Consider the following 25353-nt stretch of genomic DNA (forward strand, 5'->3'; position numbering starts at 1 on the left):
CCCAGTACAGACAGCACCATGTTCTATACACAGTACAGACAGCACCATGTTCTATACACAGTACAGACAGCACCATGTTGTATACCCAGTACAGACAGCACCATGTTCTATACCCAGTACAGACAGCACCATGTTCTATACCCAGTACAGACAGCACCATGTTCTATACCCAGTACAGGCAGCATTATGTCCTATAAATAGTACAGACATCACCATGTTCTATACCAAGAATAGACAGCACCATGTTCTATACCCAGTAGAGACAGCACCATGTTCTATACCCAGTACGGACAGCACCAGGCTCTATATCCAGTACAGACAGCACCATGCTCTATATTCAGTACAGACAGCACCATGTTCTATACCCAGTACAGACAGCACCATGTTCTATACACAGTACAGACAGCACCATGTTCTATACCCAGTACAGACAGCACCATGTTCAATACACAGTACAGACAGCACCATGTTGTATACCCAGTACAGACAGCACCATGTTCTATATCCAGTACAGACAGCACCATGCTCTATATTCAGTACAGACAGCACCATGTTCTATACCCAGTACAGACATCACCATGTTCTATACCCAGTACAGACAGCACCATGTTCTATACCCAGTACAGACAGCACCATGTTCTATATCCAGTACAGACAGCACCATGTTCTATACCCAGTACAGGCAGCATTATGTCCTATAAATAGTACAGACATCACCATGTTCTATACCAAGAATAGACAGCACCATGTTCTATACCCAGTACAGACAGCACCATGTTCTATATCCAGTACAGACAGCACCATGTTCTATACCCAGTACAGACAGCATTATGTCCTATAAATAGTACAGACATCACCATGTTCTATACCAAGAATAGACAGCACCATGTTCTATACCCAGTACAGACAGCACCATGTTCTATATCCAGTACACACAGCACCATGTTCTATACCCAGTTCAGGCAGCACCATGTTCTATACCAAGTACAGACAGCACCATGTTCTATACCCAGTACAGACAGCACCATGTTCTATACCCAGTACAGACAGCACCATGTTCTATACCCAGTACAGGCAGCATTATGTCCTATAAATAGTACAGACATCACCATGTTCTATACCAAGAATAGACAGCACCATGTTCTATACCCAGTACAGACAGCACCATGTTCTATATCCAGTACAGACAGCACCATGTTCTATACCCAGTACAGACAGCATTATGTCCTATAAATAGTACAGACATCACCATGTTCTATACCAAGAATAGACAGCACCATGTTCTATACCCAGTACAGACAGCACCATGTTCTATATCCAGTACACACAGCACCATGTTCTATACCCAGTTCAGGCAGCACCATGTTCTATACCAAGTACAGACAGCACCATGTTCTATACCCAGTACAGACAGCACCATGTTCTATACCCAGTACAGACAGCACCATGTTCTCTACCCAGTACAGGCAGCACCATGTTCTATACCCAGTACAGACAGCACCATGTTCTATACCCAGTACAGACAGCACCATGTTCTATACCAAGAATAGACAGCACCAGGTTATATACCCAGTACAGACAGCGTCATTACATCAGAATATCTGCATTAAAGTACATCAAAACCAACCTAGATAATATAAGTAAAGAGGTCGAGACATTCCAGCCGATTAGAATAGTCAGGTCTAGTTATATTAGTTATGTTCCACTGCTAATCCGAAACAAATAATAAGAGAGTAAATTATTTAGTAATTACTCATTTCAGTCCATGCTTTAGCGTATGTCCAGGAGGAAAAGACGTTAAGTAACACCATATTTATCAGCTGTACTTACATGTATTGACGTGAACATGGCGTCTGAGTTACTGATTGTAGATTAAGACTTAACCTACTTGCATGTCGGTCTCATTACTATCATGTCACAATGACAGTCGTCACGTGTACACTGTACCCGATAACTCTCATGTATTACCGAAAGAGGTAACACTATCGAAGAAATTATTGTCATGTCATATTTTTGTTAAATATTCTTTGTCCCAGAAAGGCTCTATTGGTATTAACAATTAACCAAACATACAAGAAATTGATCCTGGGTGTCATGGAACAATTATGTTGTATTACAAATGTAATTTCCCAGCTGGTATTAATGAAAACCGCACGTACTTAATACCCACATTGGATAAAATTCCATCTAGAAGGAGCACAAATGCTTGCAAATTAATCAAAGTTTCACAGATGATAAAGTGGTCTTGGGCATTGTCTTACCGATTTCAGGTACCGTGTATCACTTGTCACTACTGGTGAGGTGTATTGTGTAATGGGGTTTAACGTCTCGTTCAAGATTATTGCACTTATATAGCGACGGCATGCACGTGTGTGTGTGTGTGTGTGTGTGTGTGTGTGTGTGTGTGTGTGTGTGTGTGTGTGTGTGTGTGTGTGTGTGTGTGTGTGTGTGTGTGTTTGTGTGTGTGGCTGCTTGTACTAGTACTGATGCCGATTTATAGTGCTAGCAGTTTAACATGAAAACCTCACTCAGACACTGTTTACTGACTCCAAGCCGACCCGTCCTTCTTTTAACCCCTTAATGCTGAGCGCCAGGCAAGGTAACAACAAGTACCATATTTTAACGTCTTTTGGTATGACGCGCCGAGGATCGAACCCAGGACCTTTTGTTCTCCAGGCGGACGCTTTCTAAATACTGATTAAAGAAACGTAATCAATTATTAGTAGAATAAAACTACAACACAAGGATCGGTTGAGAATTGCGTGAGGTCTATCTCAGTAACCGTAGAGAATAAAATTAAAAAGAAGTCCAACTCTAGTCTGGAATGATTTGGCAAGTCTAGATTCCCTCAGCTCTAGGATTAAAGGGGGCATGGGTGGCCCAGTCGTCTAAGGCGCCGCGATTCGCTGTGCAGAGTTGCGTCCCTTAGGCACGCCAGAAACCTGTGATTGTGGGTTCGAATCCCGGTTCGCACCGATTATGTTTCTAGGTTTGTCAGCACCATACCCGTGCTCGTGGGTTTCACCGAAGAGGTAAACGTCTGAGACATGCATCACTTCGGGCTTTCCTCCCACATTAAGCTGACACGCCGCGATATAACTGTAATACTGTTAAAAGCGGCGTTAAACCCAACTCACTCACTCTAGGATTTAAGGATTTTTCAGGGCTTCATTGAGTTTTTAACGTTTTTATGTTGTATATATATATATATTTGAGAACAAGATAACTTTATTTGCTGGTAATAAATAAAGTTATCTTGTTCTCAAATATATATATATATATATATATATATATATATATATATATATATATATATATATATATATATATATTTGAGAACAAGATAACTTTATTTGCTGGTACTAAATGACAGCCTGAGTTGCGCAGACTTAGATGTAAGTGACTGAGAATGTCTAACGCCGCTTTGAACAGTACTTCCATAAAATCACAGCGTGTCAGCTTGAAGTGGAAGGAAGCCCCTCAGTGATGAAAGTTTTAGACGTTTACCACTTTGGCGAAACAAATGAGAACCCGGATGCTGAATAAAAGTGAGTCTGAATCAATTCCGGGACACCTAATGAACGTGATTCTGCCCGGGACACCTAATGGACGTGACTCTGCGCAGCGAATAGCAGCGTCCCGTACGATTGGGCAACCCCGTGACCCCCACTGACGAGGGTAGTACAATGTGGTTTCACCATGGTCAAGAGGGTAATAGTTTTATGTTCACGACTAATGTTTGATAGAGGGGCGGTCGGGTAGCCTAGTGGTTAAAGCGCTCGCTCATCACGCCGAAGACCCGGGTTCGATTCCCGACATGGGTACAATGTCTGAAGCCCATTTCTGGTGTCCCTCGCCGTGATATTGCTGGAATATTGCTAAAAGCGGCGTAAAACCATACTCACTAACTCACTAATGTTTGATGGTGATATTGTGTCAGTTCGTGATATACCTAACTTGTCTGTTAATGACAGTGTTAATATATTTGACATAAAAGATGACGTGGTACCTTTGTTATGTTATGACGTCACACAGATGGAACGTTGTAACGCAAATACCACTCTATTCGCCACCGTGAAGATTCGGGGTACCATAGGTCTTCAACAAGCTATGCTTGTCATAAGAGACGCTTGACGGGACCGGGTGGTCATACTCGCTGACCTAGTTGCATATCATCGTTTGTTTCTTTCTTTCTTTGTTATTTAACGCCGCACTCAGCAATATTCCAGCTATCTGACGGCGGTCTGTAAATAATCGAGTCTAGACCAAACAATCCAGTGATTGACATCATGAACATCGATCCACGCAATTGGGCCCCAAACACATGCATAGTCGGAAAGCATGGGTTGCTGAAGGCCTATTCTACCCCGGATCTTCACGAAGCGCATTTCATCGTATCTCTATTGCTGGGTTCATGATGTCAATCACTTAATTATCCGATCCGTCGTCATATTGCTGGAATTTTACTTAGTGTGGCGTCAAACAACAAACAAACAAATATGCTACCCGTCGTGTTCTGACGTAACCCGTAATGGGATGTCTTAAAGTTTGTTTAGCGGTAGAGAGATATTGATGAGTTAAAATCAGCTTCTGAAACAGTTGTATTGACAATTGAATTCATAATGATAAATTGTCACATGTTTCCATCTCGAGGTGCAGAAGCTCATTCATCTGGTACACGTCTGTGCAGTCTGCTAATGACACATGTACCCCACTCTACATGACGATAACGGGCTGGTTCCATCAATGTGATCGCATTAACATGACGTCAGCATTTTTGGCATGACGTCATAGTTGAATGAAAGACAACATGATATTTCGCGCTTTTCTTTATCAAAGTGTGACCTCACATGTACTGAGTCACAATGACGGTGGAGAAGTTCGAGCAATCTTAAGTGTTTACGTGTTGACGTGGATTACCAGGAGATTACCAGGTCTCGGTGCATTGTTTCAAGAGTCAGGAAGTAGAATGACTAAATACGGTATGCACTCTTTGTAATCACGCTGTTCAAGGTCAGGTGAGTTGCGCAAATGGTCGTGGTTGATGACGTAGATTCTTATCAGTGAAACACGCCACACTTGTATAGATAATTCCAATATTGTGACGAAGCACGTGAGTCGTGGTGACAGCTTGGTATATCCTTGATAGTTCTAAATGATAACATGCTTTCGCTGATAATACCAGTGTTCTGACAAGCAGATTTGTAACACTCGGGTCCATGGTAGGATTACATACATACATACATACATACATACATACATACATACATACATACATACATACATACATACAATCATGCATGCATACATACATACATACATACATACATACATACATACATACATACATACATACATACATACATACATACATACAATACATACATACATACAATACATACATACATACATACATACATACAATACATACATACATACATACATTCAATACATACATACATACATACATACATACATACATACATACATACATACATACATACATACATACATACATACAATACATACATACATACATACATACAATACATACATACATACATACATACATACATACATACATACATACATACAATCATGCATGCATGCATACATACATACATACATACATACATACATACATACATACATACATACATACATACATACATACATACAATACATACATACATACATGCATACAATACATGCATACATACATACATACATACATACATACATACATACATACATACATACATACATACATACATACATGCATACAATACATGCATACATACATACATACATACATACAATACATGCATGCATGCATGCATGCATACATACATACATACATGCATGCATGCATGCATGCATGCATACATACATACATACATACATACATACATACATACATACATACAATACATGCATACATACATACATACATACATACATACATACATACATACATACATACATACATACATACATACAATACATGCATGCATGCATGCATACATACATACATACATACATACATACATACATACATACATACATACATACATACATACATACAATACACGCACGCACGCACGCACGCACGCACGCACGCACGCACGCACGCACGCACCTACCTACCACGATTATGTTTCTAGGTTTATCAGCGCCAAACCCATGCTCGTGGGTTTTCCCCATAGTGGTAAACGTCTGAGACTTGGGACTATGAGCTCTCCTCTCACGTCAAGCTGACGCGCCGTGAAATAACTGGAATAATGCTAAAAGCGGCATTAAATTCAACTCACTCACTCACTCCACCTGCTAGTGTCATTTGTAAGAGTGACATTTCGTAGGCAGATAAATGTTGTGTCAATAACTGTAATTGTTAATCGGTCGTCATCCGCTTTATTATTAGAGGTCAAATAGAGCTCCACGTTTGTAATGAAGCTGATAAAACGTCAGACATACATGTACACATCGCTATGCGGGCGTTCATTCTGTAATCAGTGCCGAGAAGAGTGGACAAACTGACGGAGAAGCTTCAGAAAAGCGTAGACCCTGAGCAAAACCCTGGCATACGTCATAAATAGAAATTCTCGCATCCCCGTACATCTCGCCGCGTACCCTGTCATACACCACTTACAGATACCCATGTATCCTTCTCTACTCATGCATCGCAAATACACATTCTCGTATACTCCACCGTCATACACCACTATCAGACATTCTCGTATACTCCACCGTCATACACCACTAACAGACATTCTCGTATACTCCACCGTCATACATCACTAACAGACATTCTCGTAAACTCCACCGTCATACACCACTATCAGACATTCTCGTATACTCCACCGTCATACACCACTAACAGACATTCTCTTAAACTCCACCGTCATACATCACTAAGAGACATTCTCGTATACTCCCTCGTCATACATCACTAAGAGACATTCTCGTATACTCCACCGTCATACATCACTAACAGACATTCTCTTAAACTCCACCGTCATACATCACTAAGAGACATTCTCGTATACTCCACTGTCATACATCACTAACAGAGATTCTCGTATACTCCACCGTCATACACCACTATCAGACATTCTCGTATACTCCCCCGTCATACATCACTAAGAGACATTCTCTTATACTCCCTCGTCATACATCACTAACAGACATTCTCGTATACTCCACCGTCATACACCACTATCAGACATTCTCGTATAGTCCCCCGTCATACATCACAAACAGAGATTCTCGTATACTCCACCGTCATACACCACTATCAGACATTCTCGTTTACTCCCCCGTCATACATCACTAAGAGACATTCCCGTATACTCCCTCGTCATACATCACTAACAGACATTCCCGTATACTCCACCGTCATACACCACTATCGGACATTCTCGTATAGTCCCCCGTCATACATCACAAACAGAGATTCTCGTATACTCCACCGTCATACACCACTATCAGACATTCTCGTATACTCCCCCGTCATACATCACTAAGAGACATTCCCGTATACTCCCTCGTCATACATCACTAACAGACATTCCCGTATACTCCACCGTCATACACCACTATCGGACATTCTCGTTTACTCCACCGTCATACATCACTAACAGACATTCTCGTATACTAAACCGTCATACATCACTAACAAACATTCTCGTATACTCCACCGTCATACCTCACTAACAGACATTCTCGTATACTAAACCGTCATACATCACTAACAGACATTCTCGTATACTCCCTCGTCATACATCACCAACAGACATTCTCGTATACTCCCCCGTCATACATCACTAACAGACATTCTCGTATACTCCACCGTCATACACCACTATCAGACATTCTCGTATACTCCACCGTAATACACCACTAATAGACACTCTCATATACTCCACCGTCATACACTGCTATCAGACATTCTCGTATACTCCACCGTCATACACCACTAACAGACATTCTCGTATACTCCCCACTCATACATCACTAACAGACATTATCGTAAACTCCACTATCATAAACCACTAACAGACATTCTCGTATACTCCACCGTCATACACCTCTATCAGACATTCTCGTATACTCCCCACTCATACACCACTAACAGACATTCTCGTAAACTCCACTATCATAAACCACTAACAGACATTCTCGTTTTCTCCCTCGTCATACATCACTAACAGACATTCTCGTATATTCCACCATCATAAGGGGGCACGGGTGGCCCAGTCGTCTTAGGCGCCGCGATTCGCTGTGCAGAGTTGCGTCGCTTGGACACGCCAGAAACCTGTGATTGTGGGTTCGAATCCCGGTTCGCCCCGATTATGTTTCTAGGTTTGTCAGCACCATACCCGTGCTCGTGGGTTTCACCGAAGTGGTAAACGTCTGAGACCTGCACCACTTCGGGCTTTCCTCCCACATAAAGCTGACACGCCGCGATGTAACTGGAATACTGTTAAAAGCGGCGTTAAACCAAACTCATTTACTCACTCCACCATCATACACCACTATCAGACAGTCTCGTATACTCAACCATCATACACCACTAACAGACGTTCTCGTATACTCCACCGTCATACACCACTAACAGACATTCTCGTATACTCCCCCGTCATACACCACTAACATACATTCTCGTATACTCCCCCGTCATACATCACTAACAGACATTCTCGTATACTCCACCGTCATACATCACTAACAGACATTCTCGCATACTCCCCCGTCATACACCACTATCAGACATTCTCGTATACTCCACCGTCATACAACACTAACAGACATTCTCGTATACTCCCTCGTCATAAACCACTATCATACATTCTCGTATACTCCACCGTCATACACCACTAACAGACATTCTCGTATACTCCACCGTCATACACCACTATCAGACATTCTCATATACTCCACCGTCATACAACACTAACAGACATTCTCGTATACTCCCTCGTCATAAACCACTAACAGACATTCTCGTATACTCAACCATCAAACACCGCCAACAGACATTCTCGTATACTCCACCGTCATACACCACTAACAGACATTCTCGTATACTCAACCATCATACACCACTTATAGACTTTCTCGTATACTCCACCGTCATACAACTAACAGACATTCTCGTATACTCAACCATCATACACCACTAATAGACATTCTCGTATACTCAACCATTATACACCACTAACAGACATTCTCGTATACTCCCTCGTCATAAACCACTATCAGACATTCTCGTATACTCAACCATCAAACACCGCCAACAGACATTCTCGTATATTCCACCGTCATACAGCACTAACAGACATTATCGTATACTCAACCATCATACACCACTTATAGACTTTCTCGTATACTCCACCGTCATACAACTAACAGACATTCTCGTATACTCAACCATCATACACCACTAATAGACATTCTCGTATACTCAAACATCATACATCACTAACAGACATTCTCGTATACTCAACCATCATACACCACTAATAGACATTCTCGTATACTCAACCATCATACACCACTAACAGACTTTCTCGTATACTCAACCAACATACACCACTAATAGACATTCTCGTATACTCAACCATCATACACCACTAACAGACTTTCTCGTATACTCAACCATCATACACCACTAACAGACTTTCTCGTATACTCAACCATCATACACCACTTATAGACTTTCTCGTTTACTCCACCGTCATACACCACTAATAGACATTCTCGTATACTCAGCCATCATACACCACTAACAGACTTTCTCGTATACTCAACCAACATACACCACTAATAGACATTCTCGTATACTCAACCATCATACACCACTAACAGACTTTCTCGTATACTCAACCAACATACACCACTAATAGACATTCTCGTATACTCCACCGTCATACACCACTAACAGACTTTCTCGTATACTCAACCAACATACACCACTAATAGACATTCTCGTAAAAAACACAGAACTTTTGCCACCTCCCGAGTCTCACACACACACACACACACACACACACACACACACACACACACACACACACACACACACAAACACACACACACACAAACACACACACAAACACACACACACACACACACACACACACAAACACACACACACACACACACAAACACACACACACACACACATATATATATATATATATATCCTCCCAGTGCAGGTTGACATAGGGCCAATACCCTACCCCTGTCCCACGTCACTGAGGGCGAAACTCGGACCATCGCGAATACCACATCAGCAGTGGTCAAACTCAGACCGAGGTCCTTGACCCTAATTGTGCACACAACCATGTTTGCAACTCAAACAACGCCGACCCTTCGACCATACGACACCGCCAAACGGAAACATCTATTTTCTAACAGAAGTTCAATAATCACATTTTATTTCAGAGATTTCTAAATTCAAGTATAATTCCTCTTATGCGTGGTTTGTCATAAAATAAGGGACCAAAAATATACCGAGTTTGTCTTTCATTTAACTGCAATTTTAAATATTAAATTATTAATTAATGTTAAAGTTGATTGTCTATTTAACCATCACTTATTCCTGCAACAATTTGTGATAGGTAATAGACATTCTCGTATTCTCCCCGCTCATACCACACTAATAGACATTCTCGTATTCTCCCCGCTGATACAGCACTATTAGACATTCTCGTATCCTCCCCGCATACACCACTATTAGACATCCTCGTATCCTCCCCGATCATACACCACTATCAGACATTCTCGTATCCTCCCCGATCATACACCACTAACAGACATTCTCGTATCCTCCCCGCTCATACAGCACTATTAGACATTCTCGTATCCTCCCCGCTCATACACCACTAACAGACATTCTCGTATCCTCCCCGCTCATACACCACTAACAGACATTCTCGTATCATCCCCGATCATACACCACTAACAGACATTCTCGTATCCTCCCCGCATACACCACTAACAAACATTCTTGTATCCTCCCCGATCATACACTACTATCAGACATTCTCGTATCCTCCCCGCCCATACACCACTAACAGACATTCTCGTATCCTCCCCGATCATACACCACTAACAGACATTCTCGTATCCTCCCCGATCATACACCACTAACAAACATTCTCGTATCCTCCCCGATCATACACCACAAACAGACATTCTCGTATCCTCCCCGATCATACACCACTAACAGACATTCTCGTATCCTCCCCGATCATACACCACTAACAAACATTCTCGTATCCTCCCCGATCATACACCACTAACAGACATTCTCGTATCCTCCCCGATCATACACCACTAACAGACATTCTCGTATCCTCCCCGATCATACACCACTAACAGACATTCTCCTATCCTTCCCGCTCATACACCACTAACAGACATTCTCGTATCCTCCCCGATCATACACCACTAACAAACATTCTCGTATACTCCCCGCTCATACACCACTTACAGACATTCTCGTATCCTCCCCGATCATACACCACTAACAGACATTCTCGTATCCTCCCCGATCATACACCACTAACAAACATTCTCGTATACTCCCCGCTCATACACCACTAACAAACATTCTCGTATCCTCCCCGATCATACACCACTAACAGACATTCTCGTATCCTCCCCGATCATACACCACTAACAGACATTCTCGTATCCTCCCCGATCATACACCACTAACAGACATTCTCGTATCCTCCCCGCTCATACACCACTAACAGACATTCTCGTATCCTCCCCGATCATACACCACTAACAGACATTCTCGTATCCTCCCCGATCATACACCACTAACAAACATTCTCGTATCCTCCCCGATCATACACCACTAACAAACATTCTCGTATCCTCCCCACACATACACCACTAACAGACATTCTCGTATCCTCCCCGCTCATACACCACTAACAGACATTCTCGTATCCTCCCCGATCATACACCACTAACAAACATTCTCGTATCCTCCCCACACATACACCACTAACAGACATTCTCGTATCCTCCCCGCTCATACACCACTAACAGACATTCTCGTATCCTCCCCGCTCATACACCACTAACAGACATTCTCGTATCCTCCCCGCTCATACACCACTAACAGACATTCTCGTATCCTCCCCGATCATACACCACTAACAGACATTCTCGTATCCTCCCCGATCATACACAACTAACAGACATTCTCGTATCCTCCCCGATCATACACCACTAACAGACATTCTCGTATCCTCCCCGATCATACACCACTAACAGACATTCTCGTATCCTCCCCGATCATACACCACTAACAGACATTCTCGTATCCTCCCCACTCATACACCACTAATAGACTTTCTTGTATCCTCCCCGCTCATACACCACTAACAGACATTCTCGTATCCTCCCCGATCATACACCACTAACAGACATTCTCGTATCCTCCCCACTCATACACCACTAATAGACTTTCTCGTATCCTCCCCGATCATACACCACTAACAGACATTCTCGTATCCTCCCCACTCATACACCACTAACAGACATTCTCGTATGCTCCCCGCTCATACACCACTAACAGACATTCTCGTATCCTCCCCACTCATACACCACTAACAGACATTCTCGTATCCTCCCCACTCATACAACACTAACAGACATTCTCGTATCATGATCATCGTCTTCGCGAAATAGAATAAGTTTACAAGTATCAAACAAAGTATCTGTGTAGATATTTACAGTTTTTATTACTCATTGCTGATTTGTTATTTTCTAACTAATTCACAGTAATTCGAATGTTCAAAATCATCTTATCTGCAAAATGAAGCAATGAAGCATATGTTTTACGCGAAAGTGGGTAACGCCACTTGCACTCGGAACAACGTGTGGATCACGCACAGTATTTGTGAAACGCCCGACAATCCCACAAAACGATATATTTAGTTTATGCTGCCTTGGATACACGAACGTCGTGTACCAACTAATGTCTTAAGCCGGCAGGCCTTTGTACAAGCATCGCTGTCCACACTTGGCTTCGGGGAGATGACTTTATTGAAAACATTTGTGTCGGAAACACAAATGAGAGGAGTTTGTCGAGATTCGCTTGGACCAAAGTACAAGTAGTGACTGTCTGTTCTTAAATGTTTTTGCGGTCGTCTTGCCGCTCTCTAATTTAAATATGCCGTTCCCTGGCATAAATCAAGCAGTGGATACCTTCCATGCACAAATGATGCATATATGAAATAAACTCTGACAGCTTTATGTGTATTACATGAATACAGTGGAACACTGTTCCGTCCATTTCGTGGGGCGGTTGGGTAGCCTAGTGGTTAAAGCGTTCGCTCGTCACGCCGAAGACCCGGGTTCGATTCCCGACATGGGTACAAAGTGTGAAGCCCATTTCTGGTTCCCCCGCCGTGATATTGCTGGAATATTGCTAAAAGCGGCGTAAAAACCATACTCAGTCAGTCAGTCAGTCCGTCCATTTCGCAAAATAAGTTTGAACATCACGCCATACAGGGGGGCATGTGGCCATTTAGACATACGATTAACAGTAGACGGATCCAGACGGGTGCAGGGAATCCACATCCACCCTTTTAATAATCCTGGCTCCGCGCTTGCGATTAACCATCTCCGTGCGTACACAACACTCAGTAATAATAATACTCATACACTTTCATCTTTGGTGTATTCCTATCTCATTTCGTTTCATTTGAAATCTGGTGATTGCCTTTTATACACACTAACTATTAACACGCCCGGTGCGCCTGGTGAGGGTGGAAGGGTTGGATGGGTAGGGTTACTATGGCGGATGGGTAGGGTTACTATGGTGGATGGGTAGGTGTACAGTGGTGGATGGGTAGGGTTACTATGGTGGATGGGTAGGGTTACCATGGTGGATTGGTAGGGGTACAGTGGTGGATGGGTAGGGTTACTATGGTGTATGGGTAGGGTTGCTATGATTGCAATTGAAAGTTGCGAAAGTGGTCGGGTGCGTCAGGCTCATGGGGGGCCCTCGATCTATTGATCGGTAGTCGTACATTGTAAATGGATACAACTCGATTGTATAATAAGCTCTATGCATAACGTATGTAGAATGCAAACCGAATTTGATGCATGTGACTATCTTGTTTGGTTTAAGTGTTTGTAAATATCTCTCGCTCTCTTGATTGCCTTGTAGATGCAAAATAAATGACGTCTCGCGATTCTTTTATGAATGAAAAAAGTAGTCCCGGTGTGACAGAGGTCACGGTTATAGAAATCAAAACGTATAAAACGAGGTCAACCTTGTACGTCACACGTGTGTCGTACGGATTAAGTACTTACCACCTGTATCTTCACCACGTTGGTAATAAACATGGTTACTATGGTGGCTTCGTAGGGTTACTGTGGTGGATGGGTTGGGTTACTATGGCGGATGGGTAGGGTTGTGGTTGATGGGTAGGGTTACTATGGTGGATGTGTAGGGTTACTATGGTGGATGTGTAGGGTTACTATGGTGTATGGGTAGGGTTACTATGGTGTATGGGTAGGGTTACTATGGTGAATGTGTAGGGTTACTATTGTGGATGTGTAGGGTTACTATTGTGGATGTGTAGGGTTACTATGGTGTATGGGTAGGGTTACTGTGCTGGATGGGTAGGGTTACTATGGTGGATGGGTAGGGTTACTATGGTGTATGGGTAGAGTTACTATGGTGGATGTGTAGGGTTACTATGGTGTATGGGTAGAGTTACTATGGTGGATGTGTAGGGTTACTATGGTGTATGGGTAGGGTTACTATGGTGTATGGGTATGGTTACTATGGTGTATGGGTAGTGTTACTATGGTGTATGGGTAGAGTTACTATGGTGGATGTGTAGGGTTACTATGGTGAATGTGTAGGGTTACTATGGTGGATGGGTAGGGTTACTATGGTGGATGGGTAGGGTTACTATGGTGAATGTGTAGGGTTACTATGATGGATGGGTAGGGTTACTATGGTGGATGGTTAGGGTAACATGGTGAATGTGTAGGGTTACTATGGTGGATGGGTAGGGTTACTATGGTGGATGGGTAGGGTTGTGGTAGATGGGTAGGGTTGTGGTAGATGGGTAGGGTTACTATGGTGGATGGGTAGGGTTACTATGGTGGATGGGTAGGGTTGTGGTGGATGGGTAGGGTTACTATGGTGGATGGGTAGGGTTACTATGGTGGATGGGTAGGGTTGTGGTAGATGGGTAGGGTTACTATGGTGGATGGGTAGGGTTACTATGGTGGATGGGTAGGGTTGTGGTGGATGGGTTGGGTTACTATGGTGGATGGGTAGGGTTACTATGATGGATGGGTAGGGTTGTGTTGGATGGATAGGGTTACTATGGTGGATGGGTTGGGTTACTATGGTTGATGGGTAGGGTTACTATGGTGGATGGGTAGGGTTATTATGGTGGATGGGTAGGGTTACTATGGTGGATGGGTAGGGTTGTAGATGGGTAGGGTTGTGGTGGATGGGTTGGGTTACTATGGTGGATGGGTAGGGTTACTATGGTGGATGGGTAGGGTTGTGGATGGGTAGGGTTGTGTTGGATGGGGAGGGTTGTGGTGGATGGGTAGGGTTGTGTTGGATGGGTAGGGTTGTGGATGGGTAGGGTTACTTTCGTGGATGGGTAGGGTTACTATGGTGGATGGATAGGGTTGTGGTGGATGGGTTGGGTTACTATGGTGGATGGGTAGGGTTACTATGATGGATGGGTAGGGTTGTGTTGGATGGATAGGGTTACTATGGTGGATGGGTTGGGTAACTATGGTGGATGGTTAGGGTTCCTTTTTGCGGATAGGTAGGGTTACTATGGTTAATGGGTATAGTTACTATGGTGAATTGGTAGGGTTACTTTGGCGGATGGGTAGGGTTACTATGATGGATGGGTAGGGTTGCTATCGGGGATGGGTAGGGTTACTATAGGGGATGGGTAGGGTTACTACGCTGGATGGGCAGGGTAACTGGGTAGGATTTGTAGGGTTACTATGGTGGGTGGAAAGGGTTGCTATGGTGGTGGAAAGCGTTTTTTTGTGGGAGGAAAGGGGTGCTATGGTGGGAGGAAAGGGGTGCTATGGTGGGAGGAAAGGGGTGCTATGGTGGGAGGAAAGGGGTGCTATGGTGGGAAGAAAGGGGTGCTAAGGTGGGAGGAATGGGATGGGGAGGGTTGTGGTGGATGGGTAGGGTTGTGTTGGATGGGTAGGGTTGTGGTGGATGGGTAGGGTTACTTTCGTGGATGGGTAGGGTTACTATGGTGGATGGATAGGGTTGTGGTGGATGGGTTGGGTTACTATGGTGGATGGGTAGGGTTACTATGATGGATGGGTAGGGTTGTGTTGGATGGATAGGGTTACTATGGTGGATGGGTTGGGTAACTATGGTGGATGGTTAGGGTTCCTTTTTGCGGATAGGTAGGGTTACTATGGTTAATGGGTATAGTTACTATGGTGAATTGGTAGGGTTACTTTGGCGGATGGGTAGGGTTACTATGATGGATGGGTAGGGTTGCTATCGGGGATGGGTAGGGTTACTATAGGGGATGGGTAGGGTTACTACGCTGGATGGGCAGGGTAACTGGGTAGGATTTGTAGGGTTACTATGGTGGGTGGAAAGGGTTGCTATGGTGGTGGAAAGCGTTTTTTTTGTGGGAGGAAAGGGGTGCTATGGTGGGAGGAAAGGGGTGCTATGGTGGGAGGAAAGGGGTGCTATGGTGGGAGGAAAGGGGTGCTATGGTGGGAAGAAAGGGGTGCTAAGGTGGGAGGAAAGGGGTGCTATGGTGGATGGGTAGGGTTACTATGGTGGGAGGAAAGGGGTGCTAAGGTGGGAGGAAAGGGGTACTATGGTGGGAGGAAATGGGGGCTATGGTGGATGGGTAGGGTTACTATGGCGCGAGGAAAAGGGTGCTAAGGTGGGAGGAAAGGGGTGCTATGGTGGGAGGAAAGGGGTTGTATGGTGAATGGGTAGGGTTACTATGGTGGATGGGTAGGGTTGTGGTAGATGGGTAGGGTTGTGGTGGATGGTTTGGGTTACTATGGTGGATGGGTAGGGTTACTATGGTGGATGGGTAGGGTTGTGTTGGATGGGTAGGGTTACTATGGTGGATGGGTAGGGTTACTATGGTGGATGGGTAGGGTTGTAGATGGGTAGGGTTGCGGTTGATGGGTAGGGTTACTATGGTGGATGGGTAGGGTTGTAGATGGGTAGGGTTGCGGTTGATGGGTAGGGTTACTATGGTGGATGGGTAGGGTTACTATGGTGGATGGATAGGGTTACTATGGTGGATGGGTTGGGTTACTATGGTGGATGGGTAGGGTTACTATGGTGGATGGGTAGGGTTACTATGGTGGATGGGTAGGGTTGTAGATGGGTAGGGTTGTGGTGGATGGGTTGGGTTACTATGGTGGATGGGTAGGGTTACTATGGTGGATGGGTAGGGTTGTGGATGGGTAGGGTTGTGTTGGATGGGTAGGGTTGTGGTGGATGGGTAGGGTTGTGGTGGATGGGTAGGGTTACTATGGTGGAATGGTAGGGTTACTATGGTGGATGGGTAGGGTTGTGGTAGATGGGTAGGGTTGTGGTGGATGGGTTGGGTTACTTTCGTGGATGGGTAGGGTTACTATGGTGGATGGATAGGGTTGTGGATGGGTAGGGTTACTATGGTGGATGGGTAGGGTTACTATGGTGGATGGGTAGGGTTACTTTTGCGGATAGGTAGGGTTACTATGGTTAATGGGTATAGTTACTATGGTGAATTGGTAGGGTTACTTTGGCGGATGGGTAGGGTTACTATGATGGATGGGTAGGGTTGCTATCGGGGATGGGTAGGGTTACTATAGGGGATGGGTAGGGTTACTACGCTGGATGGGCAGGGTTACTGGGTAGGATTTGTAGGGTTACTATGGTGGGTGGAAAGGGTTGCTATGGTGGTGGAAAGCGTTTTTATTGTGGGAGGAAAGGGGTGCTATGGTGGGAGGAAAGGGGTGCTATGGTTGGAGGAAAGGGGTGCTATGGTGGGAGGAAAGGGGTTGTATGGTGGGAGGAAAGGGGTGCTATGGTGGGAGGAAAGGGGTTGTATGGTGGGTGGAAAGGGGTGCTATGGTTGGTGGAAAGGGGTGCTATGGTGGGTGGAAAGGGGTGCTATGGTTGGTGGAAAGGGGTGCTAAGGTGGGAGGAAAGGGGTTGTAGTGTGGGAGGAAAGGGGTGCTATGGTGGGAGGAAAGGGGTGCTATGGTGGGAGGAAAGGGGTTGTATGGTGGGTGGAAAGGGGTGCTATGGTTGGAGGAAAGGGGTGCTACGGTGGGAGGAAAGGGGTGCTATGGTGGGAGGAAAGGGGTTGTATGGTGGGAGGAAAGGGGTTGTATGGTGGGTTGAAAGGGGTACTATGGTGGGAGGAAAGGGGTGCTATGGTGGGAGGAAAGGGGTGCTATGGTGGGAGGAAAGGGGTGCTATGGTTGGTGGAAAGGGGTGCTATGGTGGGAAGAAAGGGGTGCTATGGTGGGAGGAAAGGGGTGCTATGGTGGGAGGAAAGGGGTGCTATGGTTGGTGGAAAGGGGTGCTATGGTGGGAGGAAAGGGGTGCTATGGTGGGAGGAAAGGGGTGCTATGGTTGGTGGAAAGGGGTGCTATGGTGGGAGGAAAGGGGTGCTATGGTGGAGGAAAGGGGTGCTATGGTGGGAGGAAAGGGGTGCTATGGTGGATGGAAAGGGGTGCTATGGTGGGAGGAAAGGGGTGCTATGGTGGAGGAAAGGGGTGCTATGGTGGAGGAAAGGGGTGCTATGGTGGAGGAAAGGGGTGCTATGGTGGATGGGTAGGGTTACTATGGAGGGAGGAAAAGGGTGCTAAGGTGGGTGGAAAGGGGTGCTAAGCTGGGAGGAAAGGGGTGCTATGAAGGATGGGTAGGGTTACTATGGTGGGAGGAAAGGGGTGCTAAGGTGGGAGGAAAGGGGTGCTATGGTGGATGGGTAGGGTTACTATGGAGGGAGGAAAGGGGTGCTAAGGTGGGAGAAAAGGGGTGCTATGGTGGATGGGTAGGGTTACTATGGTGGGAGGAAAGGGGTGCTATGGTGGGTGGAAAGGGGTGCTATGGTGGAGGAAAGGGGTGCTATGGTGGAGGAAAGGGGTGTTATATTAGTTTAGTATTAATGACATGGTTGGTATGAAAGCCCTTATTATGGAGGAAGATATTTTTATTTAGATAAAGTGTTGAAAACATCGAAACATGTCACTTAAGGTCGACACATTCAAAAAACGGTATGGAACATTTCTATTGAACTAGAAGACATGTGAATACGATTTGTTTTCAAAACAGCAAATTTGGGATCTCTGCTGACAAATTCTACAACTGCTAAATAAACGCAACAAACCCCATTCTCCAATCATAAGAAATTTCTATTTAAAGCAGAGTCCATTGTACGATTCCGATATAAACATGAATTAGTCTTAATGATTCAATATTTTTTGTTCCATCTCCTAGCAATATTGACCCACATATAAAATTGCTACTATATTAAATAAGAATAGGTTTGCAAACTAATACCACTGACCAAAATGGACTTTAGTACGTCCAAATCAATGTGTAGCTTAAGAAGAAAATGAACTAAATACTCAAGTAAACACACGCACGAACATAGATTAATTGTCTTAAATAAACGTCGAATAATTATACTAATTGTTTTAGATCTCAAAGGGTATAGTCGCGTTAACGTGCATGACACTAAACGGTATTATTGTGTAATCCGTTATCAAATAGATAAGTATATAAGAAAGTATGGCAATCCCGTGTCCTTGCTGGCACAACATGCTCGATAACTGTCGCATAATCTTGGCATATGGTGTTTAATACGTGTCGGTTGCGTTCAGTCGTGATGGATAATAAAACGCCGTGAAATACACCGTCTCTAATGCCACATCACATTTAAAAGAATGTGCTTGTCACGGCCGTAAACAGAACAGAGAGGCAGCGAGAACCTCTCCTTGCGGCCGCCCTCCTGACCTAGAAACCCACGGCGAGAGACAGAGATGTCACATGATTTCGACATAAGGCCAACCCACTTCATCAACCATCCATACCGTCCCGTACACTTCGTTCCATCGGTGAGATGGGGGACTGTACGGGGTAGCAGTACTAGTGGGTATTACATAGCACAATGACAGTCAATCTGTAAGAAATGATAGAGAATAAGCCTGTCAACTGACCTGATTAGACTCCCGCTCCCTTCTACTCAATGTGTGTTATCAGGTTGAGCTAACCCTAGTCCGCTGTTTACCTAAGCTCACTAAAAATAGCACCTGCATGATATTTCCTATAGTGTTGTGTCGTATAGACCCGATTCAATACGTTGTCTTCGTTGTACTGTCGTTTATACACGGGGACAATGCATATATATTTTATGCTGTTTCTATTTGGAGGTGTCGGGTAAATAAATTGTACATAATGAGTGTCGATCGAGTCTTCTCGGGCTATTTTCTAATAGGACGGTAACTGATTTCAAATAAGAGTATTTTTGGCTTTTACTCATCTACAGTAAACTACTGTTATAACGAACACAAAAGGAGCACTAATTTTAGTTCGTAATAACCGTAGTTCGTTAAACGCATTTATACAACAAATGGCCGGGACTAAAAAATAAGTTCGTTATATCGGTCAGTTCGTTATAAGCGTGTTCGTTATAAACGTAGTTTACTGTTTGTTTTTAGTAAAGTAAGACAAGTTATTGGCTTTGTAAATATTGGCAAGTGAAATGTAATATGCATATCAGTATGGATTCTCAGACAGTTACGAATAAAATTAAATATGACTTGCAAAATAATGCAGTTGCTGGGAATATAATTATACACGTTTTGTAAGGCAAGCTTCATATGTAATAGGGGCGGTCAGGTAGCCTAGTGGTTAAAGCGTTAGCTCGTCGCGCCGAAGACCCGGGTTCGATTCCCGACATGGGTACAATGTGTGAAGCCCATTTCTGGTGTCCCCCGCCGTGATATTGCTGGAATGTTGCTAAAAGCGGCGTAAAACCATACTCACTCACTCACTTACTTCATATGTAACAGACATGATAGGGGAATGGGTGGCCCTGTCATCTAAGGCGCGGCAATTCACGGTGCAGAGTGGCGTCCCTTGGTTACGCCAGAAACCTCAGATTGTCAGTTCGAATCCCGGTTCGTCCCGATTATGTTTCAAGGTTTGTCAGCATCTTACCGGTGTTGTTGAGTTTCACCAAAGTGGTAAACATCTAAGACCTGCAGTACTTCGGGCTTTGCTCCCACATCCACCTGCCACGCCGTGATATCTATACCTGGAATATTGTTCATAGCGGCGTTAAACCCCACTCACTCATACAAATGTACCCACGAATATGCAACATATCTCAACTTAGAACCCTACATAAAAGTACACTATTGCATTCCTCATTGCCTCAACAGCGGGGGTGGTTGCAGTCACATTTGAAAAAACTAGTTGCAGAAGGCATTACAGTAAACTACGGTTATAACGAACTCAAAGGGACAACTAATTTTAGTTCGCAATAACCGTAGTTCGTTATAAGCATATATTCAGCTTACAGCTGTTTACAGCTACAAACATGATGAACACTCTTCAAAGCTATTCATATTTACCCACCCAATCAAATACATTAGGGTACTTCAAACTATTACCTTTAAGTATTTGATCATAAAATTTATGAAAAGTGTGATATTCTACTACGTGTATTTGTGAATTGTGTATTTCAGAATTTGCGAACATAAGGAATCGGCCACCATCGCGTGCTTGTGTTTCTTCTCCAAACATACCACTGAATATATGTCATTGATTCATTCATGTAATTTTCATCACTATTTTGGCTTTAACGCACTTTTACGCACTATTATGCCTTCAACGCACAGATAGTTGCACTGGCTGGACATTCTCTGGCGTTGACAATGTATATTAATTACCAAGGACGAAGATCTTTGAGAATGGCGAAGCTTGTCACATGTTGGCAAGGTAGCAGTGATCAATAGTGATCCATATCTGCAGACTAACTGAACACTTGATATCTTCTCTTAATATGTGTACCATAGTACGCACGAATAACGATCGAAACGCTTCAAATGAAAAGAATTTTTAGTTTATGTATTATGAAACCTCGAACTATTACTTGCAGAAAATCGAATATCAGCAGCCATATTGGAAAACTCAACTGCATGTCGTTAATGTTTGCCTACTTTACACTATATTTTCTGTAAGTATGGTATACAGGAGGATCTTAAACATTTCCCCGATTATGTAAATTAACTTCATAATAAAGCTGTGAATGGAGACAACACCCATGTTTACGTCTTTGCTGTGGCAGTTTTTGCAGGTTGTCTCTGAGTTTGGCTAAAATTACAACGTCAGTATAATAAGGACAGTAAATATCTCATGCATTATTCTCTGTATGTATATTACTTAGGTCAGAACTAACCCAATTGCTTCACATTTTAATGGCTCTATCTCCCGTAAATATAAACCAAATATGACGAAACAGCCTTTAGCATTAGCATGTCAGAATCTATGTGCAAACCCATATATTTGCATCCTTCTACTCCGATTTAAATATGATGGATACAGCGGAGATTTTGTGTTCTTGTTTAAATTTGTTACTATAAGATAAGGGGGGTTGTTTAAGTCACGAAATTTCAATTTCAAAATATTTCTCAATAATTGAGGTGAGTTACATGTAGAGAAAATCTATTTGATTAAAAACCTATTCCCAATTTTTTTTTAACTTTGCAAAAAATAATGGATGTGTCAAAAAATCTTCAAAATGTGTTCTACAAAATCGAGCGTTACTTTAGTGTGTACCAACTTTGGAGAAATGTTAAATAATTAATATCAGAATGTGATTTCTCTAAGGCGCCAGTAAAGACACAAGTCAATCAGAACGCCAGTGTTTTGTAATTCATTACATTTGGTGATAAGACATTTCGTCATATTGTTTATTATTCGTGTAGTGTCATTCCATCATTTCGTATGATACTTAAACTGGGCGGACGGGTAGCCTAGTGGTTAAAGCGTTCGCTCGTCACGCCGAAGACCCGGGTTCGGTTCCTGACATGGGTATATGTGTGAAGCCCATTTCTGGTGTGCCCCGCCGTGATATTGCTGGAATATTGCTAAAAGCGGTGTAAAACCATACTCACTCACTCACTCACTTAAATGTATGTGGGTTTGTGTCAGAACTGTTTGGTTGCTGGTAAACACAACACGACGAAATATATCTGGTCGTGATGAACGCCGGAGCGCCACCTGGCCAGCTGGTTAATATCGCCTACTTCTATACACAGACGAGTTCGGTCTTTTTTTACCTTTATCCGTAGGTGTGAACACATCTCCAGTGACGTCATAGAAAAAAATCAATTTCCGCCACATACAGCAATTATTTTTTGTATCGAACGTGTACCGTTATACACAGGTATGTAGATCCATTTCATATATCATATTGTCGTTCAGATCTATGGCAGTATTATGTGCACAGTTTAGGTAAATCAGTCAAATAAAAAAATATCGCCATTCTTTTGCAAAACACTTTTTCAGACAACTCTCCGTACTGTCTCAGCGGTCGATGAACCTCAGCTGGAAATCTAAAAAAATGACTGAGACACCATGAATTATTTGGTGTCCTGTGTGGATATATGCAAATTATTAATTTTATACCCCAGAAAGGAAAGTTAATATTCTTTGTCTCTGCATAATTGGACCGTTAATGGCCACAATTCATGCACGATTTTCCTTTTTCAGAAATTTGCATCTGACAATTAACTAGAAAGAACTTTGCGGCGCTAGTCTCATTCACATTATCCGAAAAGAGTTCGCGAAATGTCGTAAAATGATATTTAATTCACTTTTCATCAGATACTGAACGTTACAAATCTTTGATGATGTGTCTTTCAGACGATGACACTCTAATGCATTGCTTCTAACTGGCGGTGAAGTGATTTAATATGTGTCGGTAAACGTCAGTTCGTGTTGGGCAGTAAATGCAAAATGAAAGTACCAGCCATCCAAATTACCACTTAGGTCACAAACCAATAAAAGAGAGTGAGTGAGTGAATTAGGTTTTGCTCCGCTTTTAACAATAGTCTACCAATATGACGTCGGGAGACACACATAGTACCCACGTGAGGAAATGAACCCGGATCTTCGGCGTGACGAGCTAACGCGTTGACCTCTTGACTACCCTCCCTCCGTCATATCTGCAAGAAAAAACATTAATCGTTTTTTATGAACACAAATGTTATGTGAACGCGACATTTCTGTCCTGAAATATATATGCCAAATACAAAACGTTAACATAAGTATAAACATGTAAAATAGCAATGGGAGATTGTTCTGTTTATTTGGAGGGGCGGTCGGATAGCCTAGTGGTTAAAGCGTTCGCTCGTCACGCCGAGGACCCGGGTTCGATTCCCGACATGGGTACAATGTGTGAAGCCCATTTCTGGTGTCCCCCGCCGTGATATTGCTGGAATATTGCTAAAAGCGGCGTAAAACCAAACTCACTCACTCACTCTGTTTATTTGGAGGGGCGGTCGGGTAGCCTAGTGGTTAAAGCGTTCGCTCGTCACGCCGAAGACCCGGGTTCGATTCCCGACATGGGTACAATGTCTGAAGCCCATTCCTGGTGTCCCCCGCCGTGATATTGCTGGAATATTGCTAAAAGCGGCGTAAAACCATACTCACTCACTCTGTTGATTTGGCGAATTCCCAACTGCACAACACTATTGGCACAGCACGCCCTTATATATAGTGGGGTAGCCTAGTAGGAAAAGCGTTCGCTTGTCACTCCGAAAACATGGGGTCTACTCCTAGTCGTGTGTTGTGTCTCCTGTCATGAAATTGCTGGAATATAACATAAACAGGCGGGGAAATTCCTGCTAGCTTCGTAAACGTGGCCTGCTTTGCTAAACATAAAGATTGAACGGTGCCTTCAGATATTTACATATCACACATTCTGAGTCGCAAACATCTGTCCGGTTTAAGTATGGTATTATCACCAGCCGGAAACAACTGATTAAACAGCTTGTACATTGTGGGCAGGAGAACAACGCGCGTGTGTGTGTGTGTGTGTGTTTGTGTGTGTGTGTAAGTGGGTTGGTGGGTGGGTGAGTGTGTGCGTGCGTGTGTGTGTGCGTGTGGGGGGGGGGGGGGGGGGGAGGGAGAGTGAGTGAGTGTTGGTGTGTAAGTGGGTTGGTGGGTGTGGGTGTGAGTGTGTGTGTGTGTGTTTGTGCGTGTGTGTGTGCGTGTGTGTGGGGGGGGGGGAGAGTGAGTGGGGGTGTGTAAGTGGGGGGGTGTGTGTGGGT

At 43.7% G+C, this 25353-nt stretch overlaps 1 protein-coding gene across 2 annotated transcripts in view; it reads right to left on the reverse strand.

Annotated features, from left to right (window-relative positions):
• Positions 1–20337, reverse strand: part of LOC124132903 (nuclear receptor subfamily 1 group D member 2-like) — a 71739-nt gene extending 51402 nt beyond the window's left edge. The window contains exon 1 of one of the 2 annotated variants that reach the window (XM_046497063.2): positions 20230–20337. The gene's annotated coding sequence lies outside the window, so the exon portion shown is untranslated. Of the gene's footprint in view, positions 1–1830; positions 1884–20229 lie in introns of those variants that run through there. The other variant, XM_046497064.2, reaches the window with a different exon arrangement.
• Positions 20338–25353: the final 5016 nt, after the last annotated feature.

The sequence above is a fragment of the Haliotis rufescens genome, unplaced genomic scaffold (genome assembly GCF_023055435.1).
Source record: "Haliotis rufescens isolate VD_foot unplaced genomic scaffold, xgHalRufe1.0.p SCAF_18, whole genome shotgun sequence".
In the NCBI taxonomy this organism is placed as follows: Eukaryota; Metazoa; Mollusca; class Gastropoda; order Lepetellida; family Haliotidae; genus Haliotis; species Haliotis rufescens.